The sequence below is a fragment of the Curcuma longa genome, chromosome 11 (genome assembly GCF_044706935.1).
Source record: "Curcuma longa cultivar G26 ecotype Majalengka, Jawa Barat chromosome 11, ITB_CL_G26_1.1, whole genome shotgun sequence".
Classification (NCBI taxonomy): Eukaryota; Viridiplantae; Streptophyta; class Magnoliopsida; order Zingiberales; family Zingiberaceae; genus Curcuma; species Curcuma longa.
Window position 1 is genome coordinate 24,034,621 of NC_133871.1, and position 18,452 is coordinate 24,053,072.

The 18,452-nt window shown below is 37.5% G+C and overlaps 3 pseudogenes; 2 read left to right on the forward strand and 1 right to left on the reverse strand.

Annotated features, from left to right (window-relative positions):
- Positions 1-2,128: 2,128 nt before the first annotated feature.
- LOC141837934 (protein SPEAR1-like) lies at positions 2,129-2,933 on the forward strand (annotated as a pseudogene).
- A 2,885-nt stretch (positions 2,934-5,818) lies between these two features.
- On the forward strand, positions 5,819-6,775 carry LOC141838540 (chlorophyll a-b binding protein P4, chloroplastic-like; annotated as a pseudogene).
- A 1,946-nt stretch (positions 6,776-8,721) lies between these two features.
- Positions 8,722-11,228, reverse strand: LOC141838861 (F-box/kelch-repeat protein SKIP11-like; annotated as a pseudogene).
- Between the last annotated feature and the right edge of the window lie 7,224 nt (positions 11,229-18,452).

An 18,452-nucleotide genomic window follows, 5' to 3' on the forward strand; every position in this document is an offset into this window, starting at 1 on the left:
TACCAAAAGTATCTGATCTTGTTTAGGTTCTTTATAACTTTTTTCACAGACAGGCATTGGTGCAGATGAGGATAATGAAGGCTGCAGCTGAAGCTATAACTATTACAAGTGTTCCCGATAAATTTGTTTCTGAAAACAATTGAAAGCTGAGCTCTTAAATACACACTACATAACAGAGATCACCAATAGAAGTGCAAATCTCTTGAATGGATTTTTAAGTATTTTTAAGTTCATTTCAATGGACATATGACAATTGATTATCTCGTTCGTTAGGATCGAAACAGTTTAATTCGTGGAAAGCAAGTGCAGGTAGGTGAGAATGGAGACCAATACCTTGTTAATTAATTAAGACTGATAGTTAATTAAAGCTAAGCATGTCAAAAGAACTAAAATAATACTAATAATAAAATTACCACTATAACACCATGCGTCCCTTGTTGGTCATTAAAATATAATTTGCTATTAGTTAGTTTTAAACCATTAATTAATAATGGAATATATCTCATAGATTCTCCTTTTCCTTGAGTTAAACAACCTAATTTTTAATTATTGAAATATATAGCATACCTACGATTACTTTTTAAAACAAAAGTATGTATTAATATATGCACATCGTTGCATCCTCATTCATTAAAAATTCGCTGGTTAACAAAGAATGACTTCATTTATAATGACTTCATTAATTATTGATCTGGTATGAGATTAGGGATGATTTGACTCTTCGATGTATCCGAGGTTGAGCTCTATCAAAAGGTTGGATGCGTGTCTAGACAATTCTTCTGAAGCCGACTTTTGTCAGATTAGTTTCTGTTAGATAGATAGAGCGACACGAGGACTCTGAAAGGTAGAGAGACTCAAAGGAGTAAGACATATCTTAGCATGACTTCTTCGACATTCAAATTAAATTTATAAAAAGAGAGAGTCGAAAAGAAAGGACACATCTTTGTAACTAACACCTTTTTTTTCCTTAATTGGTGCCATTATAACTATCAACGACATCACTTTGTAACGTTCATCTTTATATAACTCGTGTCCGAACTTGGATGAGGTTTGGGTTGAGTCCGGCTATCGGCCATGAATATAATCCTGCTAATTGGACTTAACTCGGAGATAATCGAGCTGACCTAGCTTGAGTTCGATCGTCTGTTCGAGTTTGACATTAGTTAGGCCGACTTGATCCGAACTCAATCGGAAGTCGGACTGATCGAGATTTACTTTGATAGAGTTCTGAACCTGCCGCTTGACGTTTCGCATCATTCATAAAACTTTGCTATACTATAGACGGGTTATTTATTAATTAAACATATTCCTTATTTGTTATTAAAAAAACATAAAGCTTCAAAGAAAAAAAATCTAGTTGTAGAATATATTTTGTATCCTCTCCAGCCTGTCAAATCTTGCATCGACGATTCTACTCATAGAATATTTTCCCTCCATCCCTCACAACTCACGAGGTCAAATTAAAAATCCTCGCAATTAAAATACTTCATAATAATTTATATAATTAATGGATCGAGGAATTAATTTAATAGATCTTTGGCCACTATAATCAAAGAGATCACCAACTTTGTGGTGCAAAGTAATTTTAAAACTACTAAATCTCTTCTCGAGGATCTTTATTTAGATATTGGAAGTACACTATATGTTATTATGTTTGACCAATGATGTATATATGATTCTTCTTGCAAATTATGTATCTTGAATTCCCTTGCCAGCATAATTAAGTTAATCTTGTGACACAATTTAAAACCGAGGAAGGCAATTTGTCAAAGATAACATAAATAATATAATATAATATTCACGTGAAAGGAGTTGAGATGAGACTATCTTACTTCTTAGCTTCCCAATCTTGTAAACAATATAAGAAAGATCGTGAAGATCTTTACTGTTATTCAAATGATAAATTATTGTGGATGATTTTGTTAAAATAATATAGTTATTTAATTATATATATAATAACCAAATTCATGATGTAGTAATTACATGGCCTTCAACTAATTAACAATTAGTCTATCTATCGCTATATATATATAGAGAGAGAGAGAGCATACCTCAAAAGCCCCACAACAAGCAATCCTTCTCCCCTTTCTCTCTCTCAATTGTAAACACTAGCTACTTGTTGTCTAAAATGCTAGGATTAGGCTGTGGAAGAAGAAATGAATCCCCAAGGAAGAGGGGGAGAAGAATAATTCGAAGAGGCCAAAGCAACCACAAAGAGGACTTGGTGTGGCTCGGTTGGAGAAGATCATATTGCAGAATCAAATGAGAGCAAGTTATATTTCTGCAACAAACAATATGCATGATCTCCACAAGGTTTTCATTTCATGTTTGCAGGTTCACCTAATGTTCTTTTTTCTGTTCGTTAATTTGGATCTTATATTTCTCCCTTGCTCGACGTACGTAGGATTCTGGTAGCGGACTACAAAAGGAACATCCTTCGTCTCCCTCTTCTACAACTTCATCATCTTCGACATTTGATCGTTATTCTAGTGGCATGGTATATACGTGGCTCGCTTTATAAATAGTTTTAATTTTTTTCAGCTTCATGGGAGATTTAACTGTGGAGTTTCTGTTAATTCAGATTGGGTTCGCAGACAACGCAGAGATGAGCATAACATATAATACATTCCATTCTAGTTCCCTTCTTGATCAGGCAGTTCCACCAACGCTATCTCTCTTCGAACAGACCACACAGGTATTGCTTTCTTGTGCTCTTCGTCTCAATCTAACCATGAAGCTAATATTGTGGAGATAATTAACTTTTTATCATGTGATTCCTCGCAGATCAATAAGGGCTCCATTCGGACCAGCCATAACTCCTGTGATCTGCAAGAAATTGATTTGGAGCTTAGATTATGACTCGGATGGTTCCAGTGGTGAATGTTAGAACAATGGTTTTTGTAGATGTTTAACAAACGTCAAGTTTCATTAAAGTCAAGCCAGGAAAATAGTTCATTAAACATTGAACAATGATTAAAGAGATTATGTACTTATTTTTAGTTGTTTTGCAAGTACAGAACATATATACCTCTGTATCCTATGTTCTATTGAATATTGCTAGCTCTAACAATAAAATTTAGTGAGAAAGATGATTTTTTTTGTTAGAGAGAACAAAATGGTTCAGAAACTGATGCAAATGACCTATGGTCATTCCTTCTAATTCTATGTTACTCTTTCTTTTCGGAACCTATACAGTACTATTTCGGCAATGCACAGAGGAACCTGCAATTGCTCTCTAATGCATCTAGACAAATAACAGAATTCTTCTTTTTCCTTGCAAGTTTTGCGTGTCCTTTTTTTTTATGTGATGTTGGGTACTCAAATTCTGTAGAAACTAGACCATGTGTCAACAGTAGAACATGAAACTAAAAATGCACATGAAGTAATTGTGAGGTGATTTTCAACCCTCAAATGGCGCATTTTGGGTTTTCGCTGTGAGTTAGCATTCAAAATTGTGTTCTACCACAAGCTAGAAACCAAAATCACAAAAGGGCAGGGAGGAGGAAGTAGAACCTACTTGGAAGCTTGCTAAAGCCATGATCATCTAAAGCACCACTGAGAATATATTTTCATAAGCCTTGGTTAGATTGATCGATTACAACTTGATTTTATTTTATTCCTTGAATATCTGAGAAGAACCCTGAGAGAAGATGCATAATATAGCAAGATAAGCATTAGAAAATCTAAGGTTCAGCAAAATTTGGTAATTAAAGAATACTACAACAAGAAACAGGCAAAGCATATGAATCAGCTAAGTTCTTAAAATTGACTTGCTTTTTTCTAATAATGTGAAAGAGAGATACAGAAATGAAGAAGGGAAAGATACTAGATCTAAAATTGGGTTAAATAGTGAGAAAAACACAGTTAATTATATGTCCTTAATTCCATAAGATTTGCCACTTGAGTATTGACAGTTAAGGCTGCACAAATCATAACTGAAACTGCGAATAGAAACTGGATACATGTCCTTAATGTAGATGCTAGGAATTTGCTTCAGTTGGCAGATTAGAGTCTCCACTCTCCATATGAATTGATGAAGCAAAGTGATTAGTTTAACAGCATTATTGAGGAAACTGACAATATATGGTAGTGCTTCAATATATTGAAGCTAAAGATTAAGATGTAAATAAATATTGGAAATTGTGAATTAAAAATAATCTAGGTTCAGAATTTTCTCAAAAGTAATTATGGCCGACATGTACATCTTACCTAGATCCCTTTTTCCTTCTTTTGTTATGACTGATGTGTGCTTCAAGCTCCTGAATGTTATGATATAATAAGCAATTGAGGAGTTTATATGAATTCCCAAGAATGTCCAGGAATTCACCATTTTGTTTGATTGATTATCTAGCCTATTTGGGTTCACTAAGTTGATTGATGTCATCTAATCTTATCCAATCCTTGGCACTTGACTGGCAGTTTATGATAAATCAAATCTTTTAGAGCATGCATGCAGCTTGATGATCCCTCTTTTTTCTAGTGCCATTCAGGTTATTGATGAGGATGATAGGTTAACTAACATTTTCTGGGCAGATGCAAAATCTAGAATAGAGTTCAACTACTTCGGTGATGTTGTGTGCTTGGACCTGACTTACAAAATAAATGGATAGGTAAGCCTTTGCTACTGTTCCTTGGAGTTAATCATCATAAACAAACACGTATCTTTGGTGCAGCATTGATGTATGATGAATCACTATAATTAATCTTTCAAATGGTTATTCGAGACGTTCAAAATTGGTATGCGTGGAAAGCAACCAAAGACAATATTGACAGATCAATCTATCACAATTATTAATGCGATAGCTATGGTGTGGCCAGGAACAAATTATCGCCAATGTGTATGGCATGTCCACTAGAATGCTGTTAAGCATCTTAATCATGTATTCCTAGGTTCAAAGCTTTTTCAAAGGATTATGACCTGAACATATGCGCAGAGGATTAAAGTTGTAGAGATGAAGATTTTAAGATAGATATGTAACATACAAAGAGGAAAACAAAATAAAAAATAAGAATATTAGAGAGAAAGACAAACTTATATCTATTATTGAAAGAAAACTTCTGAGAGACTGTGCCATATGATAATTAATTTGGGAAAAAAAAAGATAAACAATCAAATAAATTTTAAAACAAAAAAAGATAAATTTGAAAAAAAAACAAACAAACTGCGCCATATGATAATTAATTTCTGACCATAAGAAGATTTCACATAGGAAGATGTGACTAATTAGCAGTCACATCTTTTACGTGATTGCTAATTAGCTAAAAAACAGCTCAACTGTCTTAGGACTACGATTGATTGATGGTGAGGAGTGGGGATAAACTTTCAAAGAAGATTCAAATTTTATTATATATAAAGAGTTTGAAAATTTTATGACGTAAACTCAGGATTCATCGATGTTTTTCTATTTATATGATTGATTAATAAAAAAATTTTATAAGATCATACTGATCGCGTCATAGATTTATCCCTCCGGTTTAAGCTGACAATTCAATAAAGTGTATTGCCGACAAGCATCACATTAGTGAGCCCCAAAACAGGGATAACACCATGTTTTTTGGCCAATGCTATTGCGGCAATAGATCTCTAAAATCTGGGCATCGGATAAGGATGCGCAGCTCCCATTGGGCAGCTCCATCCGCCAGCTTATCTCAGCCATCCATCACTAAAATGTAACAAAACCAGCGACCAGATTACAATCCTGTTTTCTGACCACAACATGCCGACTACAAAGCAGCAGCCGCCGTCGCCGCCACTAAAACATCTCCCCGCCTGAAAACTCGTCGCCAGTGCTCCACCGGATTAACTCTTCGGTCCAGAATGGCCACAATTGCAATGCAAGCATCTGCGGCCGCTCTCCGGCCATTCAGCTCCAGATCGAGATTCTTGACAGGGGGATCCTCCAGAAAACTACCAGTACTGCCGTGAGTGTTCGCCGCCAAATGCTTGCCATCTTCCACCTTCAAGGTGGAAGCCAAGAAGGGTGAATGGCTCCCTGGCCTTGCCTCCCCTGGCCCTGGCTATCTCGACGGAAGGTAAAATTAATCAGTATATCCTCTGACATGTAACTAGTATGCGTCATCGAGCTCTTGCTCGGAGTAAATTCACAGTTTGCCAGATGGCAATGGGTTCGACCCCCTTGGACTGGCGGAGGACCCGGAGAACCTCAGGTGGTTCGTGCAGGCGGAGCTCGTCAACGGGCGCTGGGCCGTGCTCGGCGTGGCCTGGATGCTGCTTCCGGAGGTCTTGACCAAGATCGGCATCATAAATGCGCCGCAGTGGTACGACGCCAGCAAGGCCGAGTACTTCGCCTCCTCCTCCACGATCTTCGTCATCGAGTTCATTCTCTTCCACTACGTGGAGATCGCAAGGTGGCAGGACATCAAGAACTCCGGCAGCGTCAACCAAGATCCAATCTTCAAAAACTACAGCTTGCCGCCAGATGAAGTTGGCTACCCCGGAGGCATCTTCAATCCCCTTAACTTTGCTCCCACGCTTGAGTCCAAGGAGAAGGAACTCGCAAACGGTAATTAAATCAATACTTGCTAGCATTTTTAAACTAATGATCCATATACTTGAAATTAATCATGTTCAGAACTAATTATTAATTAAGCAGGACTACTGTTTATATACGTTGGTGTTGTTCTGCAGGGAGACTGGCAATGTTGGCCTTCCTGGCTTTTATTATCCAACATTTGAGAACTTTCTGCATGCAGCACCTTTCGGATCCATGGCACAACACAATATTTATCCAAACCTTCCCGGGATAAGATTGATTAGACGTTGTAACAGTGATTTTATTGTGTTTTAGTTGGCTATGATCCAGGTTTGCTGAAGTTACAGACACTAGCTAGCCAGATCTCCAGGCTGCTTTCTGTACTTTATTAGTGAAAAATATATAGAAAAATGCAAACATTTATAGTCATAAATAGAATAGACTGTGGAACACGAGATGAGAGATCTCTAAACTATGTTAATTATTGTATTAATTAGCATTATTTTATGCATAGGCACACTTTGGCTATTATGGTTATATTTGTCATACCCGTTTACTCTTTATGATGTGCAAAAATCAATTATAATCCAAATTTACCTATTCAATCGCTTCTAACCAAGCCATGCACGATCCTACAATACTAACACAGATCTAAATGAAAGGCAACCACTTAGTTTACAGGCAAAAGTCATTATATTAACCAATTTGTGTTAAAATATATTAAACATAAATAATTTTGATTAATATTAAAATAATTTTAATTAAAATTAATTGATAATTTAAAACATTTTGTACCATTTTGATAATCGAAAAAATGATAAACATTATTTTAATATTTTATAATATAGGGTGTGTTTTTTTTTCAAGATAACCAAAATAAGAAAGCTCTTTTTTATTTTTACCCACAATATAAAATAAAAGGTTGTTCTGCAGTGCCAGTGTACTGCAGCATGTGCTAAAGAAACAAACACTACAACTTATCTTTTCCTTACATTGGAAGGAATACTTTTAACTGCTCTGCTGTTACTGATGTACTTTTGTAGCAATTAACTCATCGTTGAACGGAAGGTACCGGACTTGCTCAGTCCACGAGACCGATGAGACTGCGCAGCGTAATGTAGTTTGGTACTCTGCTGCTCTCTCTCTGCTGTGCTGTACTTCACGACGGTGTGAACTGATCTCTGCAAAACAATCCGCTTTCTGGGTTTGTTTGATGCTGCTGTGCTGCAGAACCATAGATTATATTATCATATCAATCTACACTATCTGTTTCTCCATTATTATTTAGTCAGAATCAAAATTTAGTTTACTCAGGCAAAAAAGGAATTTTAGTTTATAGATTGCGAGAATCTAGACGTACGTACTCTAATTACTAAAACTTGGATAAGAATCAAACAAACAGGAGAGTTGGCTCATTGTTTGTCTTATGCTCTTTCAGTTTCTTTGGCAGACAAAAACTTGTCAAAAGCATCCGCCAGTAACATGCGAGAGACTTCAGTCTTTAGTAATTGACAAAAAGAAAACATTGGATTGTTGACTGAAAGTGTACAGTGCCATTGTATACTATTCAGTATAGTCATAGAAGGTCAATTTCTTCTCCTTTTTTTTTTTCTGAAAATGAAGTATTGGCCAACTAATAAAAGGAAGCATCTAAGGAAACACTGCGTTTAGTAAGGGGAGATTTTACAAGCAAAACTAAAGCAAGCTGCGACATCAGAACTGATGGTGAAGCCATGAACTTTGAATAAGCTATTTCTCAGTTAGAAGTTGCAAATGCCAGCGTAAATAAGCTTAAATAAGAATCAGTGAGATTTGCGCGAGCAAAACTGGAAAGAATATGAGAATTAAGACTGACTTTTTCATCAGAATTTACCTATTGCAATATTTTGATAACTATGTTGCTAAGAAGTTCATTCATCAGACTGATGGCAGCAAAAGATTACCAAAACATTATTTATTATTTTAAACAAGTTTAGGAGAATTAGGGGGAATTTTCCTGAACTACAAGTTATGAAAGTGTGAATAGAATAGAGTACCTAATGCCTGTGGTTTCTGCATCAAACAGCAAAAGTAAAATGAAGCGCTTACATCAAACATCCAAAATTCAATGAGCTTATTGAAGAGGGAAAATCAGTTTACAATTATTCAAACCTTTGAAAAACTTCAAAGATCAAACATAACTAGAAAGATACCTAACTTTTATGAATAAAAGAAACAATGTCAAATATAATTCCAGTTCAAAGAAAACAAAATATCTTGAGCTAATATGATGGCAGATAACTACATCGGAAATTATAAAATCCATCAATGAATTCTAATTAGAATCAGTGCCATAATAAAAAGAAAGCTCATCTTGCCGCCGTCTTTTGCCCAACACCACCTCCAATCCATATAAAGCAATATCAAGACTTTAATTATTCCAAAGATTTTCAACTTATTAACCATATTTTATCTAGCATGATGCCATATCTGACCAATGGTTGATGTGAGTCCCAAATCTGAAATAAATTATCAGGTGAGGAAGTACACAAGAAAATCAGGTGTTATACAAGCAAGAGAGATGATCTATTGAACCTTCAGCTTTACAGAGTTTCAGAAAATCCAGTTATTACCATTCGAACAGAATCAGTACTTTGCTCCCATGAACATGGCTCATAGAGATGGTCATATCTCCCAAGGAATTCAGATCATTCAGCAGCCCATAACAGCACAATTATAAACGAAACTGCCTGAATGCTTGCTAGCAATCAATTGCCATTCTGGTGGTCCTCCATTTGGAATCCATGAATTCAGTTCAATCATCCCTCCTCCATGAGAACCTTTTGTCCCACCGATCACTATTAACCATTCGCCGCAGGCACGAAACGCAAGCCCCCATCCATTCATTGAGAATGAGCTTTCAGGCAACCTTCCCAAAACTATCCATTTATTATTTACTTTGTCGTACTTCCTCAACTCCTTATCAGCATAATGAGCTGCATACAGTTCATTATTCACCACAGCTACAAGTGGAGGTGCACCTCTGGCTCCATTGAGTCCGGCAGACATGTCAGGGATTAGCCTCCAAGAACCTCTCTTGAAATCATACTCTTCTCCACAAGTGAGAATCTTTGTGTTATTAGCCATGCCACCAATGACATAAAACTTGCCATCCATGAAAACCCCCGAGCACATCTTTCTCGCTTGGTTCATACTAGGTAAGGTCTCCCAAGTATGCGTAAGAGAATTGTAAAGCTCTGCAGAGCTCAAGATATCCCCCTTAGCATTGGTTCCCCCAGCTATTACGGCTTTCTCTCCGAGGCTAGCAGATCCAAACAAGCACCTAGGTGAGTTCATTACCACACCAGGAGACCAGGAGTTAGTCAAAAAACTGTATCGTAGTACAATATGAGAATTCACCTCTTTTCCGAAAACAAGGAGTTCAGTGCCCACTGCCAGGGACTCCTTATCAGAGCACATGAAGCTCTCTGTAGGAGGCATCTTGGGAACGGAAATCCAGCGCCCACGGTATGGATCATAACCCTCCCACTCAAGGACATTACAGGAGAAATAGACCCAGTGCTCAACAATACCCATCTTGCAGCGTAGCTGGTAGAGTTCCCCGCTATGAATCAACGAATGAAACATTCGGTTGACTGATGCAACAGCACCATACTCCGATCGAGAAAGGTGAAGAAAGCAGCTAATTATCAGCTCCCTCCCAAGCCGGTTGATGCTTGAATCAATACACTGCCTATATCTTGCTTGGCTATCCAAGTTGCGGAGAGACAGATCCATATCTTTGATCTCAGGGGTACTTGGATGCTGTGGCGACTTGTTTCTTTTGACTTTATCTTCGAGGTCTCGTTCTTCAGGCTCTTGAAGTTGAAGATCCTCATCCAAATGACGTTTTTTCTTGTCTGGTGATTCAAGGAAATGGTACTCCATGGAAATGCCAAGCGGATTCTTGCACACAGCAGCTTCGGAATGCCCTCGTTATCAAACGGCAGGGACCTTCCAACATATCTCGGAAGCCTGAAATCTCCAAACAGTCACCTCCGATATCTCCTCCTTGTTTCAGGATAATATGAGACTCACAATGAACACCAAAATAAAAGGAAGGAAAAACAACAGGGGAAAATTAGTTCTTTATACAGTCTTCTGTGAAATGTAGCCTAAAACCGGATAAGAACAAAAGAGAAAAGCCATCAAAATCCATTTTTGTGTGTTCTTGACTGTTCGTTAAAAGCAGCGAATAACTGATTTGGAAGACGAAAAACGCAAACCTGGTAAGTAAAAAAAAAAAAAAAGAGGGGAAATAAGCGAGAAATTAGATTACAACCTCAGCAGAAAAGATCTCCATCTCGGAAAATAGACAACGAGCACAATGAAAATACTGAAAAAAGAGAAACTTTTATCATCTTTGTCGCATAAATTCTTCGGATTCCATTCCTGGAATTCGAAGACTGACCAAAAATCCAACTTTTGTGTATCCCTCTGCGTTTTTTCCCCGTTTCCCAGACACAGAAAAAACAAAAAGGATTTTCAAATGCAAAGAGTTTCAAGAGATCTGGAGATGGAGATCTCGAAGGCACAATAGGAAGCTACAGATCGATTTGGAGAATGAAGAGAAGGGCAACGACGAATTCGAGCAAAGAAGGCACTTTCTTGGGGATTAAACTTCTCTCTCTCTCTCTCTCCTATTCTTGTGCCCCTCGCCTTCGATTACTACCTCTTAAGCTCTTCTTCCGGTACTCGAGCTTTTGTAGCTCTTGCTTTCTCTACTTTTCTTACCAAATTTAATGACCTTTTTAATCAAAAGAAAAATCTTTAGATTATCTATTAATAATTCAATTTAATAGATTTATTCCAAATGAGGGAAGTTGTCGTCTTCTATTTGTTACGGTTGGAAATTGACGATCCTTCTTCAATTGTAATAATCTCTTCCTCCAGCTACTTCTAACTATTACGGCATTTATAATTTTAAATACATTTTTGTTTTATCTGGTCCTTAATTTAACAATTAAATTAAAAAAGCTTCTTATAATTAAATTCTTTCACGGAATAAGATAGATCTCGAGGTAGGTTCGCCGCAGGAACAGTGTATCAGAAACGTGCCCAGCACGTGTGCCGCGAGGAGGCCGTCAAGGTGGACCTGCAAGAAAACATCCAAGTTAATATCCGCGCGCCCCCTTGGCGAATCTCAATTTCAAAACACAGCCCTCGAGGCCGTCGACAGAAATTAATGCAAGCGATATGTGAATTTGAAATTTGTAGGGTTCAAATGGGCATTTGTACAAGCGTTGTCAGTTCCACTGGGGTTATTTAATCGGGGAGAAATTATTGTGAAATGGGAAAAAGCCGCCCGAGATTCTTCTTGCGAGACAGACGCAGCTGTCGGCAGCGCATTGGTGGGTCGAGGGGAAAGGCTGCCGACGGGGGACAAGACGACGCTAAGTATTTATAGAAATTATAAATGTCAAAACTTTTGAAATGATGGGTTCCATCAAAGCGCGTTAAGTGATAGGATTAGTTGGCGGACTTGTCCGTCCGTCCAGCTGAAAAGATGGAATTTGCATTTGCATTTGCATTTGCATTTGCATTTGCATGCGTTGGAATTGGAAAGGCAAGGCGTGTTGGAATGAACTAGTCCGGGCCATCATCCGGACTCCGGCGGATAGCCGACGTGCAAAATGTGCAATAAAAGCACGTTGCTATTGAGAAAACTATGCGTGAGCTATTATGATTGGTTTGACTGCAAAATATACGTACGTGTATATGACAATTCCATCAATTTTATACGGAGAAGAATACATTACCGTCCGACTATGTAGTTCTTGACCACAAAGAAAAATACATAAATACTAGTTGGTTGGGCTATTCGTGTTGGTCAAGCTCAGCGGCTAGGTGTAGTAATGCGACCGAGGGCTGATTTATCTTATATTAATAGAAATATCTTTTATCTTTTGGATAGATACGATGGATTAAATCAAATTGATAAGATTAGATAAGTTGATGAATTTAATGAGAAACATATGTTGAGTACATCAATCAAATTAAACATAAGATGAGGGACGGTCAAATCAGATATGTTCAATGAATTAGGTACATTAAGCGGAAATGGACCCAATAGACATATAGATTAGTTTGGAAACAGTTTGAAACATTTTACTAATTAAATTAGTTTTGCTATTTTTAATTATAATTAAACAAAAAATAAAAAGATAAATCTCTTTCTTTCCATTTCATTCTATTATATTTCTAATCTTTAAATTTTATTTTAATCATGTTACATCATTAGTTAGCTAGAGGAGCGGACAAAAGCAACCTTCCCATCCCCACACAATAAATGTCAGCTTCCCTTTACACAAGCCATAAGGAATTATCAAAGTCCTTTTCAAAATCATTAATTCTTTTTAATATCTTGTTCCTCTTTAAAAAAGAACTTATAATATTAATCTATGGTTAACACAAGAATCAATCCCTCTTCTCTGATATATCATCATCCCTTTTGTATACTGGGAATTGAGTTCATTTGGGGGCAGGAGCTGCCAAATCACTATTTCTCCCTCCCTCTAAGCAAACAGCCTCGATTATCAATTTTGAAAAAGGAGTAAAATATGGGGAGAGTGAAATTTTACCTAAAACGCATCAAACAGTTCATTGCGAAATGAAAGAAATATCTATAATTCTTGGATTCCCAGCCGAGCTGTCGTGTCCAAAGAGGAGACCTCACTCACTCAATCACTCTATCTCTCAACTATCATTCGTTTCTTTTATCACAAGTAGGAAAGGCCGTCACTTCTCTCCCTTCTCCCTCGTCAAAACTTGGCACCCTTCCAAAGCTTTGCATGTGAATACTTTAATTCTGACCACTTCCTGTTGGCTAGCTAGCTAGCTTGGGTTCGCCTGCCATTAACCTTTTCTTCTCCGTGGAAGAAGTCACCTAATTGCCTCGGAGCAAAGTTAAAACGGATGCCCACGCCATGCATGATCCCATTATTAAGTATGAATAGTCCTTTGGTCGATCGATACGTGTGAGACTGGTCTAAAACGACGTGAAGCTTCCAAAGTGTTTAACGCAACGCAACGCACTTAATCACCTGCCCACTTGTTGTGATCAGATCGAAGTACTCCAAGGAAGCAAATCACAAACAAGGATGACCAAACGCAACTCATCGATCGATCACCAACAATTCCAAAAGCAAAAGCCAAAACTTTTGGGCTTCTTAGAAAACTTTGGACTGTTAGAAAAACACTGGAAAAGAGGCGAAGTCATCACGTACGCATGCTAATCCACAGCGTAACAACATATATTTTTGTCCAAAAGAAATAGATTGATGGGTCAAGCAAACAACTGAGATAAGAACAGCTAGCACGTGGAAGGTGGAGAAGCACGAAACGACAAGGCAGCCCCGGGGAGTTCAATCTGGCTTTGGTGTCAAGCTTTTGAATGCTAGCTTGGTCTAACTGCTGTACTTTGATGCATACTTTTCTCCCTTTATGCCATGCCCATTCATCAACGAAATTGACATGTTAAAGTGGGGAATTTGATCCTAATTATGTGGGGGCCCTGCTCATCAATACATGCATTGCATCCGCTAAAGCTTCTCGATGAGCTAAGGGATCCAGTTCCAGAATCGAATGACGTGATCGATGACCTTTAACGAAGAAGATGTTGATTTTCCATGAATTCTGATGATAAATGGCAATCCCAGTCTTTAATTTCTTGTAAAACCCCTTAGCTTCATAAGTAACTAATAGGAACCACAGAATTAAAATTAACTATCATGCATAGAATTGTAATTAAATTGAGTAGTATATAGGACATGGTGTGACAAGCAAGCTAGCTAGCTAGTAATAAAGTGAGCTAGCTACTAACATTCCTGCCTAACCTATACAACTCTAAAAAAGTAAAGTTGAACTAGTAATACCAAAAAGTAAAGAACTTGATGACATACTACCTCTTTTCATTTACTAATTAATTGGAACAACAAAGCAAAGTTGAACTAGTAGTTCCAAAAAGTAAAGATCATCACACCATGCACCTCTTTTCAGTTAGTAGTTAGAATACCACAATCACATATATTTGCTCTAAGACATCACTAGGAATATAATCAATCCTCTTGGATCAGCCTTACAACTTGGTGACTTTCCATTAAGCAGCAAAGAAAAAGCACAATGTAGAAGAGAAGGCGAATTCGAAAAGGTACAAATTCTGAGAGCACACTCCACAATTTTCTTTAAGGAAAGTCTTGTACTTGGGAGGGATGAGATTCCTACAACCTGAGGCACTAGGGGCCTAGGGCCTCTATATGCTCTTGGGTTGAAGTTAAGTGTTGGAGTCACTTGCTGTTGCTTGGTTTTCACATCTCTATTATTAGATAGATGCTCGATCGAAGCATTGTGCATGGATTCTTAGTCTGGAAAAAGAGGAAGGAAATGTGAGTGATATTCCAAAAGAACAAGAGGAGACAAGAGGTTCTACTTGCTCTGAACTGAATAAATTCTCCACAAAGCATCAGCTTTGCAACTTATATTGCTTAACGGCATGTCTCACGTATCTGTTAAATCAAAATAACCAACTCGGAAGTTTAATTTTTTATAAAATTTATCGTGATTTTAAAATTCGGAAGTTTAATTCGATTAATTCAAAATTTTATTTTTTTTTAAAAAAAAATCTCAATTATTTTCGTCCATCAATATATTTTCATATATTCCACTCTATTACTACCGCATTCGAACGGCCCATATGTGGCCCAAATAAGAGTCCGATCCAATTAATAAGACTTGCTGGGCAAGACACAAGTGTAATTTCAAAGCAATTGAACCAAACCTAAACTGGTCGAACCATGGACCACGTTATGAAAGGCTGCCTTAGCAAGCGCAAAGCTCCGAAAGTGAGCTCTGATCAAGAACGAAAGCGAAGCCGCGAAGGGGGAAGCAGATACGCGCTCGTCGTCGGGCTCCTGGGTTCGAGCCCATCCCGTTTCCTAGTTGCATTCCTACCCTGTACCCGCTTGCCTCGATCGCCTGGCGGAGTTCTCTCGAGAAATGCTGGAGGATTCCGGTTACTTGAGAGGTCCTTGTGCCTAGGGCTGTTTCTTCTGGAGCTGGGTATCGGGTTCCAGTTCATGTTGCTGTAGGACGGCATGGATCCTTCGCTGGGAAAAATGGCGAGAGTGGAACGGGAGCTAATGATGCCGGGGTTCATCTTTCGGTCCCTTCTCTAGGGTTCTCTCCAACATGGAAGGTATGGAGCGATTTTTCCTTGTAGGTTCTTGCCGGTAGTCGCTTGATTTGAAATTTGGGGCTTTGTCAAGAAGTGATACGATTCCGAATTTCTTGTTTCTCCGCGTTCCTTTTCTTCCGCAAAAGTTGATGGTTTAAATCCGTATAATAACATTATTGAAAGAGATGTTTAATCTTTTCGCTCTTGTTCTAAACTAGAATTGTCTCACATCACATCCAATGTAGCGTAGGGACACCTCATGGCTAATGACCAAAAAAGGGGAAGAATTCTCCTCCTTGTATTTGTTGCTAGTCTCAACCAAGAAGGAGATCAATATTTCTTATATATTTAATTTGATTTCACTTGGATTATATATGATGTGATTTGGTCAAAACCCCACCTGCATGCCTTGTGTTGAGCACGTAGGTTCGCCCAACAGATCTCACTCTCCACGCTCTTTGAAGGCGAGGACCTCTCAAATCATCAGTGCCTCTCCGGCAGTTTCAACAAATTTCTCATGTCTCTCTGGCTTCCTAGATCTGCATGGAAGATATATTCCAAGCTGATATATTTAGTGAATTAATTGCTCACTAGTCAACCTCCTCAATGCAGAGTAAGCCCCCCTTCTCTACACCCTCTAGCTCAATTGGTGGCAGGGATTGCTCCCTTTTCTCTGCTCTCTCTAGCTCAATTGGTGGTGGGATCTGCTCCCCTACTTTGCACCTTCTAGCTTGATTGTCTGCGTTCTATCACTGTCCATGACAATTCAAGAAACCTTATAATGAAAAAGGTATTCTACGGCAATTGACAATGTAATTCATAAAACTCCATAATAGAATAGTGTCATTGTGCAAAATAAAACCTTGCTAGACATAGTTAAGTTTATGATAGCACGTGCTAATATTATGGAGATGCTTTGTCGACAACCACATACATACTTAACTGAGTACTTTCTAAGTCAATACCCACCGCCTTATAAGTTATGGACAAGTAAAAAAGCTTGATTTTATGTAGATTCACATCCTTAGAGGTTTCAAGCTTACACTCATGAAACTTTTGATAACTTGGCAAAATTAGGGTATACAGGGAAGAAATGTATCTTTATACAATACTTTGAAAACTCAAAGTAGAGATTAACTCCTAAGATACACTCTCCTTGAAGATCAATTCCCTGAAAGGGTTAGTTTAGACAAAGGTAATCATTTTTATAGGATGGACAAACAAAGAGAAAGGAATACAAGTCAAATGATGGTCGATAGTAGTGAAAGTGTACCAAAGTCTATTCTTGATTGTGGGAATGCCTGAGGTTCACTTCCACCATCTCAATTGAGTGGGAAAACAAACGATTAATTGGAGCCAATTTGATTGGTGAAAGAAGGAATCCTTAATTGAGAAAGAGCATTCATTAAAAACTCCTTGAAAGCATTTTATAATTGAAAGTGAGCTTTACATGGTTATTCTCAAGCTAATGATGAACCTAAAATTATCAAAGAGGCACTTGAGTGTCTTTCTAAGGAAAAGTAACAAATCACATTAGAAGAAGAGACGAACGGTGAGGATAAATCTTACTGCTGGGACATAAAGCCAATAGGAATATGTGAATTCTCGGAATAAAAATAACAAATACAATGCTCGTCTAGTAGTGAGAGGCCATACCAATCGAGGATTTAACTATGAAAAATACCTTTCCACCTATTATCATATTTACCTGTATTCACTTGATTCTGGTTATAATGTCTTATTTATATTTAGAATTGCATCAACGGATGTTAAAAATAACTTTCTTAAATGGACAATTGGATTAGGAAACTTACATGGAAAAAATATTAAGTTACATTGTCAAAGGCCAATAGTGCAAAGTTTGCAAGATCCAAAAGTCAATATGTCACCTACAACAATCATCCAGATTACTGTACCTCAAATTTCATAAAGCAACTTTAACTATACTTCAAGATGATTCATAAGGACTATTCTGTCATATTGAGAAATTGGGTGACAAATTCACAGTTATATCTCTATATTTATGATATTTGATATCTAGGAATGACAATGAATTTTAAATGACAACCAAAGAATAATTGCCAATGAACTTTGACATGAAAGATACGAGTAAAGCAAATTCATTAGGATTGAAAGCTAAAAGAGATAAGTTCAATGAAACTTTTGGTTCTATCTCAAGAGAATTAACAAGAAGAAAGAAAATGTCTATGCATCATATTTAAATGCTATTGAGAGTCTTATGTATGCTCCAATCTGAAATCACTCTAACATGTGTTTTGTCATTGGGCTAGTTAGCAGGTATCGATGTATAATCTAGATAAGACCATTGGAAATATATCAAAGTATTCTGAGATATCTGAAAGAAACTATGAATCATCCTTGATGTTATCAGATGTTGGAGAAGAGTCCTTATAATTCTCTACTAGTCATTCGTCTGGGGACATGAGCATTCCTCCATTAATATATACGCAGTATGCACACTCTCTTAGTTAGACGTGCTTAATCACCTACCAATGTCTGCATTCAAACTGCAAAAACTACTGTCGTGCACGCTCTCATTTCCTAGCCATATATGATAATCAATTATTTTATTTTGAAGTAGCTGCTCTCTTGCATGTGTTCATTTCCTAGCCATATATGATAATCAATTATTTGATTTTGAAGTAGCTGCTCTCTTGCGTGTGTTCATTTCCTAGCCATATATGATAATCAATTATTTTATTTTGAAGTAGCTGCTCTCTTGCATG